Source organism: Pristis pectinata, chromosome 19 (genome assembly GCF_009764475.1).
Source record: "Pristis pectinata isolate sPriPec2 chromosome 19, sPriPec2.1.pri, whole genome shotgun sequence".
Lineage (NCBI taxonomy): Eukaryota > Metazoa > Chordata > Chondrichthyes > Rhinopristiformes > Pristidae > Pristis > Pristis pectinata.
Genome location: NC_067423.1, coordinates 26,623,962 through 26,643,455, shown reverse-complemented (window position 1 = coordinate 26,643,455; position 19,494 = coordinate 26,623,962). Strand labels below are relative to the sequence as shown.

The window sequence follows — 19,494 nt, the reverse complement described above, 5'->3', positions numbered from 1 at the left end:
TAACCAAAAAGCTGCATCCCAGAAGAATATTGTAGATTCAAATGCGCTACCCATGAGTAAAATGTAAACTGAGAATTGCGTTTCCAACAAGCACCAGCTGTGAGATTATCGAATGAAAGCAAAGATGGAAAGGAGAGTGTTAAAAGTATGTTAGAAATACTCAGTATGTCTGGAGAGAGAAACAGAGTTAACATTTCAGGTCGATGGTCTTTCATCAAAAATCTCAATCACCATCTCATTAATAATGTTTAATATTATCATTTATTGCCAGGTTAATGTAAATATTCATCCTTCAGTCTTACCATCCTACCTGAGCCACAGAAACATGAACATATTCTTCTACAATATTTTTATTAAATCCATGAAAAAAATACAGAGTACATGCATCAAAAAAGAGAGTAAAAATACTACTGAATACGTCATGTTAAATCGTATTTAAAATCACAATACTCTAAATTAATAATCACATATAATAATTAGTTAATAAAGGAAAAAATTGAACTATTTTATTATAAAATATAATCTACTCCCACTACCAAGAACCGAAGCTGTTTGATGGAAAGAACAACAAGGAAAAACCCTTAAAACGTAACAGTGTCAGCCAATATCTGCGTTTTAGTCACCAAATCAGAGATATTGAAAATAATTCAAAAATGGTTCCCACAAGGTTTGAAAGTCTAAGTTAGATTCAAAAACTGAACAGCGAATCTTCTCCAGATTCAAGTATGACATAACATCCCGTAACCATTGAGCATGAGTAGGCGGAGTAACTTCCTTCCATTTAAGCAATACAGCTTTCCTGGCTATAAGAGAAATAAAAGCCAGAATGCGTAAATCAGAAGCCTTCAAAGTTATAACATGAACATACTGAAACTTAAGATGCTTCTCAAAGTAGTAAAGCACAGTACACTTTTTTTAATATTGATTCAAGGGATGTGGGCTTTGCAGGCTCAGCCAGCATTTAATTGCCCATCCTTAGTTGCCCTTGAGAAGGTGGTGGTGAGCTGCCTTCTTGAATCACTGCAGTCCTTGAGGTGTGCGTATGGCCACAACGCTGTTAGGGAGAGTTCATGGATTTTGACCCAGTGATGGTGAAGGCACAGCAATATATTTCCAAGTCAGGATGGTGAGTGGTTTGGAAAGCTTGGTGGTGTTCCCATACTTTTGCTGCCCTTGTCCTTCTAGCTGGTATAGGTCGTGGGTTTGGAAGGTGCTGTCTAAGGAGTCTTGATGAGTTGCTGCAGTGCCTCCTGTAGATGGTACAAACTGTTGCTACTGTGCGTCAGTGATGGAATGAGTGAATGGTTGGGGATAGGGTGCCTTTCAAGCGGGCTGTTATGTCCTATATGGTGTCAAACTTCTTGAGTGTTGATGAAGCTGCAGTCATCCACGCAAGTGGAGAGTGTTCCATCAGACTCTTGACTTGAACCTTGTAGATGGTGGACAGGCTTTGGGGACAAACTTGGTTAACAGATGGATTTTGTGGGTGGCAATATATCTATTGAGGTCTTTCTCCTGCAACAATAAAAATAGAAATAGCCACAATGTTAAATTTGGCTCTGTTTGGTAAATACATTATAAGGCTGAGTTTTTGCTTCTTGTTTGGTCCTATTGAACTACAAAATAAACAAGGCCTACCTGTCACACTTGATAGTGAATTGAAAATTAGCTTCCAGAAGCTCAAAGAGTGGGGGTGGTGGGGGTTGGGGGGGTGGTGGGTGGAGGTGTGTTGGGGGTTTGCCAGACTTTGGTTGACCCAAGCATTTCTGCAGCTCATTTGTAAGGGCTGAGATAATCAGTCACAATATTAAGATTTCTGAGTTTTCCAAATGATTTGGCTGAGTGAATGCCATGATGACATGTGTGAGTTTACTTCAGGTTCACAACTTAAAGGCATGTTGCAACCATGACATTTATTGGACTCTGTTCATTGCACAGGAGAGGAGGGGAAGAGAATGAACGTGCCAAGGCTGCTGCAGGATTTGGGTGATATATTGCTTGATATGATGCTTAAGGCCATAATAACTCACAGAGCAATGGGTTTTCTCTCAGATGGGATAAACAAGCTTGAAGGTGACACCGAGGAAGGACACAGAAATCAGCTGAGGAGTATCATACAGAGCCACATGCAGTTCAATGACCTCAATAGCTCAAGGAAGGTGAAGGAATGTCATGCACTGGCAATTTCACCCATGTCCTCGTGTGTATCACTCCTATTCACTAATTCTGGCCTTTGAACTCTGCTCCAGTACATCACCCCATATAACAACTCAACTTGCAGCTTAACACCCACTTCTCTGTCAGTGCCCTTCCTCATGTTCAGCTGCCACTGACATTTCAATGAATATCCTTTTATCAATCCAATGCATGCCTTTATTCTCACTTATAAATCTCTTCTAGCCCTTCATGCAGGAGGGAGCATAGGGGAGAAGATGTGATCTGAAAGTAGCCCTCTCGCCTTCGGCCAATTAACACTGACAGGAGATGTAGTTTGGGAATTGGCAGCACAACAAAGAAGGCATTACTGTTTCAGATGGGAAGATGAGGATACAGGGAGATGGGGGTCAAAACTACCTGGTTACAGAATTTAACCACGCCCTGCCACATTGTGTACAGAATTCACTCAAAACATGCAAAAAAAATTGTCACATGGATAATAACTTAATAAATCCTACTCTGAAAACTCAAATTTGAATCATTAATCTCCCCAACCTATCCCCAAGAAATGTGGCAGGAGAAGTCTGGAAACTCCTCAAAAGGTCACTCACTCGAAAGCATGCCCCATAGGGCTCAGGCCAGTCATGCACCAGAGCACACACTCACACTTTGGAAGGTCTAATAAGGCAGAGAGTTGAGTCTTCACCTGGTGACTTGAATGAAACAAATGAGCAAGGCCAGATGGTGGAGACGGACAGCAGTGGGAAATCTGCATTCTGCAGACACTCCAAGTTTAGATCTAAGCATTCAATCTTGCAGCGGCAGCAAGAATGTCTGAGGTGTTTTGAGGAATTATAGTCACACCAGAGAAATTGGTGGAATCTGTCTCAAACATGATTGAAATGATGTTATGGGCCTTTGTGATGATGTCATCATGCATGAAAAGGAGGGTCCCAGCATGCGGTACCAAACACTTCAATAGCATGAGTGCTAAAAGCTTGCATTTGAGATAGGATGACACATGTTATAGCTCTAGTCATTGAATGCCCCACAGATCTGCAGTAGAGTGGTCGGTCACTTAGTGCCAGCACATGGACCATGAGATGGATGGCGGTGACAGAGGACATGTGGGATGCTTTGAAAGCCATATATTCCGGTTTGATCTGCACCTGTGGGAAGGCAGCCAGATCTGAACCCTCATTCAATTTAACTGGCTTCATCAGTGATGAAATAGAATAAATTGCAATTCCTTGAAAACAAGGCAGCAGCCTGATGCATACATGAGCTGCCATCTATGGGATCCCATGTATGTTTCTTGCAGAACCCGCAAGGGAATCCAAGGCATTTAGGACAGTGGTCAGTTTGAGTCCCTCCATCAGCTCCAGCTGTCAACACACACCTTCCTCCAGGAGGCTGTGGCAATCTGCTCCATCTGCTGTGATACCCAGAGACCCACAAACACTGATGATCAGTCTTCTTGGAATCACTGAACGTCAGCCAGCTGCTGCTGTATGCAGGACATAAGCTTCTGTGAGTGGGGCCTCTCTCATGATCACTGCAAAGAGTTGCTTGCTGTTGTTCCTGAGGATCTAGAGGAATGTGCAGGAATTTAAATTCTCTGCCTTTTGGAGAGGCAAGTGAAAGAGACCTTACAGTTACAGGATGAACTTCTTTGCAACATCCATAACACATTTCATTGAGCTGCTTGTTGTGGGAGGGTGAGGGTGCCTGCTTCCTCACTTACCTTCTCCTCCTGTGTCCAACAGAGTCCTCCTCTGCGACACAGATCAGCAGCATGTGACACTCATGCAGATGTGGTTGTGGAAGGCTGTGGGTTAGTGGGCAGCTCCACGGTACTCAGAATGAACAATAGTGTACAAACATTATTAATACATAATTAATTGTAGCAAAACTTTCTCCAGAGTTTTCTAACCATTTCCCAAGACAGCTCCTGTGAATAAAAAGATACTCAGGAAAGCAGCAGTGAGGCTACAATATTTATTGCCCAATTCACCTGTTAATCCCTCAGGACCCTGTCCATTGTTGTTGTGGTCTTGCCCTCATTTCACTGGCAAGTTCCAGGAAGCTCAGGAAACACGTGCCCCATGTTGTTCCAAAAAAACACTGTTAATTCTTCATGTGGGACGGTGACATAATGGTGAAGTTACTGAGCTCGCACCCAGAGTTCTGAAGTATTGAGCCTGACTCAGGAGAGTCACAGTGGTACTGCAGTTAGTGCTCGAGTGACTCGCGTTCAATCTTGACCTCGATGCCTGTCTCTATGCAACTTGCCCCTTCTCCCAATGATTGTGCGAGTTTCCCCCAGATCCTCTGATTTCCTCCAACATCCCAAAGGTGAACTGGTAGGTTAATTAGCTACTGTAAAATACCACTACTGCAGGCAAAGGAATCAAAGGGGAAATGCAGGAGAGAATAGGTGCAGGGAACTAAGAAGAAGGGGAATGGGACTGATGGAAATGCTGTGCCGGGAGCTGGCATGGACTTGATGGGCTGAAAGATATCATTTTGTATCATAATAAGCAAGACATGAGTCTGAGTTCTGTTACAGCAAACAGAAAATTTAAATCCCAGCAATCAAATAAATCTGGAACCTCAGAAAAAAACCTAATAATAATGAAATGACAGGATTGTCACATAAGCCTACCTTGTTCACTATGGTCCTTCTGGAAAGGAAATGTCTTTACCTTGTCTGGCCTTTATCTCAGTCAGGCCTACCAGTGGGATGACTCTTAACTGCCTCAGTTCAGACCAGGAAGGAATAGGTAATAAATGTTGGTGTTGCCAGCAATGTCTGCATTACAGGGAGCTGCTATATAAAATAAATTAATGTATACTTACATTGACAGCTCAGCTTTATCAGGGGAATTCTGATCACAAACTCACTCAATTGTGTGAAGTCTAAAAGTCAGTGGGTTTGTTTTAAGATTTCTGACAAGCCATCAATTTTGTGGATTTAACCCTCATTCCCACCTGCTCCCAAACCTACCTGCCCACAAGAGTTAACATTCCACCCCCACCCCACATCTAATATTAGCATACACTGCATCCCCACTATTCTTGTGCAAATCCCCTCCTCCTCTTGAAAATTGCATCCTTGCAAGGATTGTTCACAGAGCAGAAGATCACCGATCTGAGCATTTGTATCTCGACATCATTTCAAGCCCACTCTCAGTGCTGTTTGAAAGGAAACCATGACATTGTTTCCCACAAAATGCTTAAAATTTACGACTAATGTTGCAACATTGAAAACTCTGCCACTAATTAAAAATAATAATTTTTAATGGCAAAGGAACAAATTTAACCACTTAAAATGCACTTACGTTTAATGTTTTAGAAACTGAAATCACTTTTGGTGAGAGTCTGGCTTGCTGAAAAAGACAATATATTTTGTCAGTCTAATTAATCTCGAGTTTAAAATCTATTAAATAACTAAACCAAGGAAGCATAGCTCTTAACGAGTCTCTACATGACAATGGAATGCATTAAAGATCTAATTTTGCAAACAATTATGTAAATTTTCATTTTGATGCAGAAAAGGAATATGGCCTCAAAAATCATCTGCTCAGTGCCAGAAGACCAGCACAGATGCTCTTCCAGGCCCAGGTCTTTATTCTTCTAATTTTTTCCTGTTCCTTGAAACAGCTGGATTATACAAGTAATGGAGGTAACAGTGTCCTATACTGTTTTGGGTTAAGGCAGCATGGTGGTTAACTATTGGATAAGTATGAAGGGGACTGGGCAGTTAATATCAAGACACAGAAAGCAGGAGCGTGAGTAGGCCATTTGACTTTTCAAGCTTGCTCTACAATTCAGGATGATCATGGCTGATTATTGAAATTCAATACCCTGTTCCAGCTTTCTCCTCATATCCCTTGATCTGTCCAACCTTAAGAAGAATTGATCCATTGATCTGGAGACATGAGTTTGAATCCCCACCACTCACCTCGATGCCCCCGGTATCTGAGAGATTTAAATTAAATCAAATAAATGATATCTGGAATATGAAGTTAGTCTCAGAAATGGACTGTCCCTGGGTGTGTGTGCCTTGCTGTGGTGGGGCATTTTCTGTGCTCTGACAATGCCCAGGGTCTGTGTTGGTGGGGGCTTTTGCTTTTGGCAGGTTCAGCCATACCTGGTTGGTCTGAGGAGGAGGGGTCATGTAATCTAGGCACCTTGGTTCCCCAGGTTGGGGGGTCAGGCACAGTGCTAACCAAGTCATGCAGTGAAAGAACACAATATGTTGCAAAAGCAGCTGTGGAGAGGTTCTGTCCGATACTGTATATGATGGTCAATAACAGGCAGTGGTGAAAGCCAAAGGAAAGTTATTCACATGAAGGCTGACATGATCGAAACCAAGACACATACCAAGAATTGTTTTTTCGAAACATGCAGACGTAATATAAATTAAAAAAATGGTTTGAGTCACGGCAGTGATGTCACACAACAACTTAGAGTCAAGAATAAAAGATGGACTCCTTCTAAGCAGGTGGAAGTGAGGCCATGTGGAATCAACACTGTGAAGAGCAGTGGAAGCTATGATGAAAAACTAGCTTCACAACAAGGGAACAATTAAAAGACTTGTCAGAAAAAAACAGGGCCACAACAGTTTTATCACTGCCCTAAAGACCAGAAGTGTAATGCTAGTGAGGAAGTAATTACCAGTGATGATGACAATCAAACAATCCGATTATTGTTAAACAGCCATCTTGTTCACTAATATACTTCAGAGAAAGATCATGATGTAGTCTGGCTTATACGTGACTCCAGACATACCAATGTGACTGTCTTGTAGGTTCCCCTGGGGGGCAAAGATGGATGTGCTCATCTTACCTGATAGCCACAGACATGAACAAACTTCTTGAAAAGTAATTAATAAAAAGCTGGTAGCAGAAGGTGACTGCGAAACAGTACAAACTGACTTGGTTCATTCATGTCCTTCAGGGACTACAATGGTTCAGGAAGGCAGTTCATCACCACCTTCTCGAGGGCAACGAAGGATGGGCAATTAAATGCTGGCTCAGCCTGTGAAGTCCTCATCCCTTGAATGAATACAGGTGCTCCCCAGCTTATGAACCCCCAACTTATGTACAGCCTGTACATAGGAACGAGCACCTGGGAGATCGGCGGGATGAATTTTCTGGCTGCTGTGAACTGCAGGCATCTTCTACACTGTGAGAACTTGCGTTGTGGCCACATTTCCAACTTGCAAACTGCTTTGGTTACGAACAATTCACAGGAATGGAATCCTGTTGAAACCTGGGAACGATCTGTAAATATATGAATATATCCTTTCACAGTCTGGCCTCTGAGACGCAAGACTTATAACAATATGATTGGCTCTTAACTGCTCTCTGGATGGTCTTGGATGCCACTTGGTTCAGGGACAAGTAGGGTCAGACATTGAATGGTGGCCTAACCAGAGAAACTGATATCATGTGAATGAATAATAATATTAAAGTTCCCAATATCTCTCGATTGAGGAGGAAAATGTAAGAAAAATGCTCTAATTCCTGTCCAGTGATGCATTCTGAGACGTAGGGTGTGAGGGCAGCTTTGAACTTGGCTGTGATGCTTCACATGCTGAATATTCCATATATACTCTCTTTAGTCTCCTTTTGGGAGAGCAGAAATTGGGCTTTAGAAAGTGTGTTGATAACTATATCCACCACACAAGCTACAAGGAGATCTGGAATAGTTTACAATCACTTATACACTCAGAAGTGGAATGCAAACATTCCACAGCAGTAGTTGGGTAACCTCTTCTGTGGACTATTTACAAAAGTAAATGTATCTCTGCAGATTTGAACACTTCTATTCATTCACCAGAAATGAAGAAAGAAACTGGTGAATAAGACTTTGAACCCTGAGTGCAGATTTGAAATCCCAGTCTGGCATTTAATTTGAAATTCGCTTGAAGAGACTTACACAGGCCTTCTGTGGAGCTGTAATAAAAAAACACCCAGGGATGGAAGACATTTACAATTCCTGCTTCTATCAAGGGGCTGTTGAAGTGCCTGAAGGGTTGCTTGTTGCTCATTTCAAACTCCAGACCACATATAAAAATGTCTCTTGACATCCAATTAAAAAAAAGGGAGAACACAAACAAAACTGGAGAAAACTCATACAGCAAAACCCATGTTGAGTGCGAGGAATCAGTTTGGTTTCTTAAATTTAAAATATATATTACTGTTTTTGACCAGAAGAAGTCACATGTGCAACAGTTAATTTCAACAGCTGGTGAAATATATCTAGCAGTGACTCCTGGATCACTGATAGGTAGTCTAGTTCTCTGTGGAATTTAGGTATATTTGAAATTCTGATTGCACATATGAGATAGGCATGACTGAGGGCATAGATTAGTATGGGATTGTGGCTACAGTTTAATGAAAGAAGTAATATACTAGGAAATTATTTTAATTAGAAGTGTCATGCCATATATTTATCTCAAAACATTTCGCTCTTCAGTTAAAGGATACAGAATTTTAACTTTGTTATAATTTTTCCCTGCACCGTCTGCCGTGTAAACACAGATATTCTGCAGTGAAAATCAGCTCAAGAAGATACAGTTTATATATTAATGCGATGACTTCTATGCTTCACTTTATTGGCTCCAGTCACTTTCTGCACTAAAACATAGAGAACAAAAGGAACAATTGGTCCCTGCAAGCAAAAATCGAGTCACCATTTTAAAACTTCGGCTTGTTTCACTGTTGCTCCTGAATGGGGTAATAACTGCAATGGAATACTACAAGTCTGATGCCTCATGAAGGGAAAATGATCAAGGCCAATTTTAACCTTCACTTTTAAGACAATTTAGACTGGCAGGAAGACAAAATTGTGAAGGTGCTATCCAATGAAAACCCACTTTCTTCCTGCAGATTTAAATTCTAAATTGCTCTTCTGAGCAGGCAAGCTACCTCACTGCCAAAATTCAGTGAGTCCTTCCTTAATATAGAAAGATCACTAGTTAATGATGTCATTGTTTGCCAGCAGCCATTGGCTGAACTAAAGGTTTCTGTAGAGAAGATCAGACCAGTGGGAAGATAAGCCTAGGCTATGACACCAAAATGGTGAGTCTTTGTTAACTTTATAAAAAGATTATTTCTACCTTGTAGACAATGTAAGTACTTTTTGAAGCCCAACATTAAAATTTAGGGCTTCTGTCTCTCCCTTTCCCATGCCCTACTTTGCTTTCACTGATCATAAGGCACTTACTGCACCTCAAACCTAATTGACCTACTTAGGACTTGAGTGTGGGGTCCATTACTTTACATCCTTCTGCTTGATATCACACTCTTGCACCATCAACAACTCAATGCCTACTTGTTGATTTCCATCAGTTTTGGACTGTAAGCTGTCTGGGGCCATGTGGATTACAGTCTCTTAGGTGAAGTTTGGGTTGCTTGTCGTGTCCTTGAACCTTGTGCATACAATAGCCACTTCAGGTTAAAATCAGGACCATTGGGCTGAATTTTAATTTACAGGAATGCATGGATTTAAGAGCAAAGGGGAGTAGTGGGAATGGGGCAGGAAGGTGAGGTGATGACAGCGGTTGACATAGCTCTTCCCAATGCACTGATTTCTGTATTTAATTCCAATGCATCAGGCTGCAAATGAGTATCCACCTGGGGAGTCAGTCTTATCAATTTCATGATGTTAAATACCCTGTTAACATGGCTTTTGCAAATTAACTTTGAAGAAGTGGCAGGGAACTATGCCAATAACGAATGCACCTTGCACTAGCATCTGTTTTCTTGCCTACACTTGTGCTGTGAAATAACTTTGATTGTTCGATCTGTACTCTGGAACACTGATCTATGAGATTAGCATGGGAGCCACTTGCACTGTGTAACATTGAGCCACAAATGAGAATCAAAGATGACCAGCAGGAGCAGTAGAAACAGTTCCTGTCGCATCAGCAGCAGTTCCATCAGCAGCAACAGCTGTCTCATCACATGTCTCCAGTCCACAGGACACAGAGGAGCAGCAGTGAGGTTTAGCTTACAGCAGACCACACCAGTCCTTGGGGTTTACAGGCAGAACCTCTAAGCTTCCTCAGTATATTGTAAAACTAGTTTCTCAGAAGGGAATGGTAAATGTTTGCAGGCAACAAGAACTGGATCTATAGTCATTGACTTGGTAGTCAGTGCTCTTGCCTCTGAACCTTTTCAGCACACTGGCAGAGATTCTTCCAATCAGTGCCACACATCTGCTTGAGGCTGGCTGCTGGTCAATTTGCCTGGTTGGAAATCATGCGCCATTTTCCTGCCATCTAGAGCTGGTGCCCTGTTTCTGTGGCTCTGCCACAAGTTCAGGATGTCATCAATGCCACGCACCTGGGAATTAAGGCATCCCCAGATCACCCTGGAGACCTAACTCCTTTAGTGTGCAGCTGGCATGCACAACAAGAGCATCTTTCTGTGGGCACCACCTGCATGTTCTCTGCACCTGCCAGGAGATAAGGAGCCCCACTTAAAATGTTGCTGCTGCCACCCATCTAGATGATGCAGGGGTGAAATGAAGCTAGTACTGTGTATCAGTAAGAAAGTGGGCAACATAATCTGTACAGATGGGTTAAATCAGTAATGCTAATGATACAACTATACCAGTAAAACATTTTACATTACTTTCACCATTACATGGAGGCTCATGAGTGGTACAGTGAAATCCATCGGATCTACAGAGCAATATTGAACAAACCATTGGTGATCTGAAGATGTTCTTCAGGCCCTCTATACAGATCAAGAGTATCATTCAGAATGCAGCAGTCAGAGTTTCCTGAATAGTTGTGTGCTGCTGTCTGCAGAGTAAGGCATGTTTGTAAGGTTTAGGTACAGGAGAAATAAGGTGCAAAGCACAGAGCATATTCAGAGGTTTCCAAAAAGCAGGTAGAACATAATCGCACCCCTCATTCTCTGACCTACTGGGCTTCAGTGCACCCCCCATCCCCCAGATGTAGCATCACCCTCCAATGTCAGTGAAGTTTTCAGCAGAGAGGGAATAACTGAAACAGTCACTGTTACCCCATCAGGATCCATTGGAAATTCCAGGCAACTTCCCCTTCATTATATTAACATATTCAGCCATTTAGTTTTTCTCTGCTGAACTTGTGTTTCATTTAAAACAATCAACCAGTGTTTTTACATACCTAGAATTGCATCACAGTCAAGTGAATCACGTTTAAATCATGTTTCATGTGCTTGGTTTAAATACTTTCAATCTCTTTTATACGACTTGTAATCATGTTACATTCAGCTGTGCAAAAAATAGTAATGTCAAGCCCACCATGAAAGGCAAGAGGTGAAAAGTCATTGTTTTCTTCATACATTTAATGCACTTAAATATAAAGTGCAATCACTTTTTCATCAGACATAAATGCAAAGATGGCACAGAGACACGATTGAACAGGTATCTGTGTGAGTATGCACCTCAGATCTCAGCAGGGCATTGCACTGAACACACAGACACAACGGGGATCCTTGTTGCAAAGCAGCATGGATTAAATGATGTTTGAAAATGCTCTCATCTAATTGTACCACTTTCATTCACTTAACAATATACCACTAGGGTTTCTGCTTAGTGGTGGAACATTGGACAATTCCTGGGGGAAATACTCTGATGAAGTTACCAGCAACAGCTTGGAGCGTTCTTCCTATCTATTCATCTAAAATGGCCTTATGAGAAGATCTATTGGGCTTTCTTCATCTATTTCTGTTGCAGAAATAATTTTTTAACATGGTTAATGTTTTCATTTATATGATATAGGTACTTCAAATTGAGGTAATATTTTATTCCACCAGCCTATTTTTGGCTCTGAGTATCTTTTCCAAGGTATAGCCTGCAGTGCCGATTATCATTTAAAATAGCTGAAAGGGCTGCACACTGTGTTCCTGGTGGCATGAGTCGTTCTTCATTTGCCTCGAACATGTTTAGGACTCCATTTAAAAAACATTTGTGAAATGAAAAGCTCTCTTGCTGCTACACGGAAACTGCTCCATTAATAACTTCACCAATTATCCAGTCATAGTCTTTCTGGTTACAAGAACCCCGTGATGTTTCTGTTCTGTCTACTTAAAATGCACTCAGGGAATCTTCTTAACAGTATCTCTGTTTAATAGTTTTACAGCTTATCTATTAGTGTTCCCTATGATATTTTTCTCTTTATCTCCATTCATGTCATAGTAGATTGAATGACTTTCAATCCTTAAAACAACAGTGACAATAAACTTAGTTAAATTTATATATTGCCTTTACAGTGATTGGAATAACTCAACCACAATTTTTTTATGGTAGGATGTGACATAAATTTTCATAATTGAAATGTTCTGTCATTCAAGATTATCAGATCTTGGGGGTCAGAATTTACTGTAAAATACACAGAATTGTGACTAACTGTGTAATAGCCAGCAGCTCCTCAAAAGACAACCATGGATGCTTGTGTAAAGGCTGCCGGGATAACCAGTACTATAGCAGTAACAGAGTTCACTTCATGTTCTGTACATTTGGCCAGCTCTATCTGTCTTTATAATCTTTAGTCCATTATTCAGATTTTATCTATTCTTTTCCTTTTCATTATATCAATCAACATTGAATGCACTCAAGGAAGTACAGTCTTGCAGCCAGCAGAGTTGCTGCCTCACATCACTCGAGACTCAGGTTCAATCCTGACCTCGGGTTCTGTCTGTGTGGAGTTTGCACGTTCTCCCTATGACTGCATCAGTTTCCTCTCACATCCCAAAGCCATGCAGATTTGTGGTTAACTAGCCACTATAAATTGTCCCAATGTGTAGCTGAGTGGAAGAATCTGAGGGGAGGTGATGATTATGTGGGGAGGATAAAAAACATGGGATTAATATAGGATTATTGTAAATGGACGATTGATAGTTTTCATGGGCCTGGTGAGCTGAAGGGTCTGTTTCTGTGCTGTATCTCTCCATGACTCTGTGACAGAGTTGTGTCTCTTCCACAAAGGCTTTAACTGTGGAGAGTTAATTTTCATCTCTCACCTTGCAAGAGATGTATTACCTTTACTCATGTCCTCTAGCCTCATGGTCAAAGTTCAAGGCAAGTAATTTGCTTAAATCTGCTTTATCCTTTCTCTTCATCACTTTAATGAGCTGGATAATAAACCTCTTTGATCCTTTTTTCTGCATTGCAAATGAGTTCAGTTCCACGAGTCCCCTGACATAGACTGAAATTAGGCTGTTTGAATATTATCTTATGCTCAGTTAATCATTTTGTAAGAAATTTCTTTGCTATTTTAACAGAAGTATTAACCACTTAAAGTGAACAAAGTGGCAATTCTACTAAAGTGATGCACAAAGGAGCTTTTGGAATTAAGTTAAGCATTTGCATGTTTATATTGAAAAATTTAAATTCATGATCCTGGAAGCTTTCTTTTCATTCCAGTTTCTAATATGTCATGTGTCAGCATTAGAGTGCTTGGGCTGTTCTACATTTTTGCAAATGCCTTCTAGGGGTTTAAGGTTATCTGTTTTGAGCTATAATCAATCATTCCAGAAATATTGCTCAGGAGCTGGCCAGATTTCTTAGTAACAGTTTCATGACAAATGGAAACTTGTAGAGAATGCTAAACAATCCCCTTTAAATAATTTCTAGCTTTATCCAATGAGTTCCATTTATTATGTGCAATTTGTTGATGGCCCCCAGAGAGCACGGTGAAAACTCCTAAGTGTCCATTACCTTTCAATAATCCATTAGTTATATTTTAGTCGGAGACAAGTTGCCCATTTTATTTTCCATTCTGACAAAATACTTTCATTATAAAGTACTTCTGCATTTTGTGTCACCTTTACATGGATTTAATTTGATAGGAATCTTGATTAATAGGTCAAAATCAGATTCAGTTGTAAACCCTGACTGTATTGTTGAAGTTTTATTACTTTGCAATGTCATTCTGAGGCTTGATTAATTGATGAGACTTTAACCTGAACACAGAAACTTTACCAGAAAGGTTAACAGTGTTTATCCATTCCAATGTGACTGTGGGATGCTCAGTGTCAACAAAAAGACAGAGGGAAATGTATAATGGAATTGAGGGTTATGGAGATCAAGCAGGAGAGTGGAGTTGAAGCCAAAGATAACATCAGCCATGATCTTATTGAATGTCAGAGCAGACCTGTGGAGCTGTATGACCTGCTTCTCATCCTATTTCTTATGTTCTTGAAGATTGTACCATTGGGCCTGGAAATGTTCTGGCTGATGAGATTATTGCTGCATTTAGAGGCTAGACCAAACAACCATCAGCACGTAATAACCAATGTGAAAGTGTCCGCTAACACACACATCCCAAACCTGCGCAAGTTGGTAGGTTAAATAGGCACTGTAAGTTGCCCCTGGTGTATAGGTGAGTGGTAGAGAGTCAAAGAGAATGTAGAGGGAATAAAAAAAATGAGATTAATGTAGGATTAGTATAAAATGGGTGGTTGATGGTTGGTGCAGATGCAAAGGGCCGAAGGGTCTATGTCCATGCTGTATCACCCTATGACTCCATGATCTATGACTGAGTCAGATTAATGAGAGATACTGAAATACAGAAAAAGCAGCATGCAATACACAGGGCTAAGTGATCTCACAGCCAACAGATCAGAGTGAAACTCTACAGTATTAAGACTTCCAGTTGTGAATGGTGCTGGAGAATTAAATGACTAATAGAAGGAGGAAGACACTCAAGTATATCCCCATCCTCACTGACGGCAGGGCCCAGCATGTGAGTGCTGAAGACAAGGCTGAAGCATTCACAACCATTCTCAGTTTTCTCCTGAGATCCTCACAATCACTGAAGCCTGTCTTCAGCCAATTTAATTCACACCATGTGATATCAAGAAACTACTGAGTGCAGTGGATATAGAACAAGCATCAGGAGCAGACAACATCCCTGCAGTAGTACTGAAGATCTGCACTCCAGAACTAGCCAAACCCCTCACTAAGTTGCTCCAATACAGTTACGACACTGACATCTACCTGGCAATATGGAAAATTGACCAGGTATCCCACTATCATTCAATCACTCTACTTTCAACCATCAGCAAAGTAATAGAAGGTGTCATTGACAGTGTTATCAAGTGGGATTTACTCACCGATAATCAGTTCCCTGATGTCCAGTTTGGGTTTAGCTGGATCACTCCTCTCCAGATCTCATCACAGCCTTGGTCCAAACATGGATCAAAGAGGTAAACTCCAGAGCCAAAACAAGGGTGAATGTCCTTGATATCAAGGCAGCATTTTGTCAGGTGTTTCATCAAGGACTCTGGTAAAACTTGTCAATGGGCATCAAGGAGAAAGTACTCCAATGCCTGGAATTATATCACACGAGACAGTTGTAGTTATTGGAGGTCAACTACACTACTAGAGGACTTCTTTGGGGCAGCATCCTAGGCCCAACCGTCTTCAGATGGTTCTTCACAAAGTCAATAGTGGGGATACATGTAGCTGATCGTACAATGTTAAATTCCATTCACAACTCGTCAGCTAATGAAGCAGCCCTTTACTTCATGCGGTGATTTAGGAAACATTTAGACAATAATTAGTGGCAGGTAAAGATGTTTCCAACATGAGAGAGTCCAGCTACCTACCCTTGGAATTCAATGGTATTACCATCAATTAGTCCCGCCCTATCAACATCCTGGGGATCTCAATTTGGCCAGTAGCTTAGCTTGACCAGCCACATAAAGATTATGGCTACAAGAGCAGGACAGAAGCTGGGCATGCTGCAGTGAATGACTCATCTCCTGACACCCTAAGGCCCTTCCAAAGCCCAAGTCATTCATTCTCTCCACCATTAGCACACAGTGGCTCTAGATTTTACCAGATGCACTGCAGCTACTCACCAAGGCCACTCCAACAGCACCTCCCAAACATATACCACCAAGGAGTATGAGGACGGTAGCAAATAGAATCACCACCACCTACAGGTTCCCTTCTAAGTCTCACACTATCCTGATTTGGAAGTAAATGGCCAATTCTTCATTGTCACTAAGTCCAAATCCAGTTTACTCCTCCCCAACTGAATTGCTGGAGTACCTTCACCAGAAGAAAAAAAGTATTTCAAGAAAGCAGCTTATTATCAACTTCTGAGGGATGGATAATAAATATAAGCCTTGCCGGCAACCCACAGATCTTGGAAAAATAATAAATAATAACTACAGTCCATAACAGACAACTGCATACTTTTTTGCAATGGGCCTCTGTGGCTAAACACTTATACATTGTCCACTGCTCCTGTAAATTGACTTTTTCTGTACATGAAATCTCACCAATGGGCAGCCCAAACTCTCACTGCAGAGACATTCTCAACACACCTGAAATAAAAGAAGATGCTCCTGTTGACTCCCCTTCCTCTATTCATCCCCTCACTCGACTCCATCACTCTCTCTCTGTATCTGATCTCTCTCAAAGGTAAAGCGTTTTCTTTTGAACTCATCAAAAATATTGGTATTCCATTGTTTTACACACTGATTAAAAGTGTAATAAATCTGTAATTAATGCTTTTATTGCATCATTAATCACAATTAATTTTTTTATTTACTCGATAGCCTTAATTATTAACTTTAGAGCTGATAATCATGGAAGCAATAGAATCATTCAGCACTGAAGCAGGTTCTTTGGCCCACTGAGTCCACCCTGACATTCAAGCATTCATTTACACCAATCTCCATATTCCTATCAATTCTCCCCAGATTCTGCCACTCACTTACATACCAAGGACAATACTTACAATGGCCAATAAACCTTCCAAATTGTACATGTTTGGGATGTGGGAGGAAATGGGAGCACCCTGAGGTAACACACGTGATCAGTGTGCAAATTCCACACTGAGAGCACTGGAAGTCGGGATTGAAGCTGGGTTGCTGGAGCTATGCCATTCTGTGCTATGTCATTACATTCTCTTGTAATGCCATAATATTAATAATGAACATAGCAAGTGATGAGACTTATTTTTACAGATATTAATTAATAAATTGGTTGAAGTTCTGTATTTTTCTATCATATTTCATACCACAGTTTTGTGTTACTCTTAGCTTTGAGTCATTGCCAAATTTTGCAAGGATTGGAAACTTTCTTTAGGGGTTTGAAAGCTAATTTATACAAGTTGGGTTCAGAAAGATTGGAAGATTGATGGTTGGGAAGAAAGAAGTCCAAAATTTTGTATGGAAGATGACATTGCTGGAGCTGTGAGGCAGTAACTCTACGAGCTTTGCCATTGTGCTGACCATTTGCCATTCATGAATCAAAAGAAGAACCTCATGAAAGCTGTTGAAACAAGCATCACCAAAATATTGATGTATTCCCACAAGGAGTGGTTGAGGCAAACAGCATTGATTCATTTATAGTGAAGCAACACAAACAGCTGAGGAAGGAAGAAGGAGAATGATGAGCTGTTAGTGTGAGATGACCAGTTGTTGAGGAGGTGCCTGGACAGCATAACTGCCTGCATCATCCATCTGGTCTCTTTCTGTGGTAACAGAGTCACCTGATGAATGTACACTTGATGGAAATACTTGAAGTGCTCAAACATGCAACCCAAAACTTCCAGAGAGCTATGAAGTATCACCTTGTAGAAGGATACATGACTCTTTCTTCTCTGAAAGACCAAAGGATGGCTACAGAAAATTGATTGGCAATGTTTTAAAATGTACCAGCAGACCATGGACTGGATAGTTTGCATTATCTATTAAGTGATTTCCAAGCCAAAGTGATCTTGATTTCCATTAAATTCTTCACTGAAGTCTTTGGTATGTTGAATTAATAAAACTGGGTGATGATAGCTCTTGCGGATACTTTCTACCACTTTTGTTTCACAACTTACTACTACTACTGGCCACTCTTTCCATTGCTGAGCATGGTATATAACAGCAGCAAATTGTGGTAATGAGGAACTTCAAACAATGACCTCTTGGCTGGCATTCGCTTTTCCACTGGTACAACGAGGCAATGGGGCAAGAGCTCCCTCAGAGGTTCTCACAATGTTTTCATTTCCAACAGTAATATTAGAGAAAGGGTGTGAATGGCAATTGTCAGGCATTTGCATCATTTCTCTGGATGTTGATCCTAAAGACACAGTCAGCAACAGAAATAAAAGATTAATGAATCTTCCTATTAGAAATTCCGTGGAAAGGGGAGAAATTAGATCAGGTCAGTGCTTTAAAGTTGAAAATAGGCAAATAATTAACTCAAGATGCAGACAGAGCATCAGTTTTATGGATGCTGCCCATTTAGGGATTAATATTTTGGTTATCTTCTGCTCCTCCGTGTTCTTTCTCAGATGTACTTATTGTGAGCCTTTCATTTTTCCAGGCGTATTTTAGGAGTTCTTTATTTTGGGAAACATAATAAGTTTTACAATGATTTGTCACCCAGTCTCCTAGTACTCGTGTTTTTTTTCCCCTACGACTCAATATGATGCTTTCACTTCTTGTGATGACTTTCTACAATATAGTTGTCTGGTGTAATAATTCTCTCCATCGCTCTAACCTGGCATCCTTGTTTCTCATAGCAACGCGTGGCCATGGCGCTTCCTGCAAAGGCTTGCTGCAATCCGCTCAGCTTCCCACGGGGATTTATTGCCATTGTACTCAAATTTCCCACAGCGCTTCACCCTGACGCTCCCGTTTGCTGCAATATTTTTGCTACAGGACAGACTTCGTGGCGAACCCGTCTTCTTTTTTTTAGACCTGATTTCTTGCAAAACTCTCACTTTTTCCCCACTGTTACCTTTTCTCCCCCCACAGGCATTTAGATTTTTTGACAGTTGTCAGCGCGTTCTTGATTCCTTGCGGTAATTTGTTGCCTGCTCTGAGCCCTCACAATAACACTCCACCATACGCTTATTTCTTTTGAGGGTTTAAGCACGGTGCTTTAATTTGTTGGGAGTAGCATTTGTCGCTCCTCCAAGGCTGAGCTGCCATTATACATGGCGGGAAAGTTCTGGCATTCTTATTTCTTGCAGTAATTCACTACAGACGCTCCTTTGCTGGCAATGATTCCTGGAAATTTCGTAATTTCTCGCAACAAATTTCTGCTTCTTTGAGTGGCTTTTGCCAACATCCCATTTCCTTCAATAAACGAGTTTGACAGCCCCAGAATAATCCCAGTTCCTTTTGAGGATTAATTACCATGCTTAAAGCTTTCATTTGTCACAGCCCTTGGTGCGAAGCTCCCATTTTCTTTGACCGTCCATCGTAATATTGTAATTTCTCACTGTAATGTGCAACTAGCGTGCGGTACTGCAAAACTGTCACTGGCGTTCTAATGTCTTGCTGCAATTCAACATGATGTTCATTCTCTTGTCTCAAT

At 41.0% G+C, this 19,494-nt stretch overlaps 1 long non-coding RNA gene across 1 annotated transcript; it reads right to left on the bottom strand.

Moving 5' to 3' along the window:
- Positions 1–532: 532 nt before the first annotated feature.
- On the bottom strand, positions 533–18,451 carry LOC127580476 (uncharacterized). The gene is made up of 4 exons (XR_007957826.1): positions 15,279–18,451; positions 7,009–7,445; positions 5,499–5,546; positions 533–1,515 (listed from the first exon to the last, which is right to left on the bottom strand). It is a non-coding gene; the product is annotated as an uncharacterized LOC127580476 (long non-coding RNA).
- Between the last annotated feature and the right edge of the window lie 1,043 nt (positions 18,452–19,494).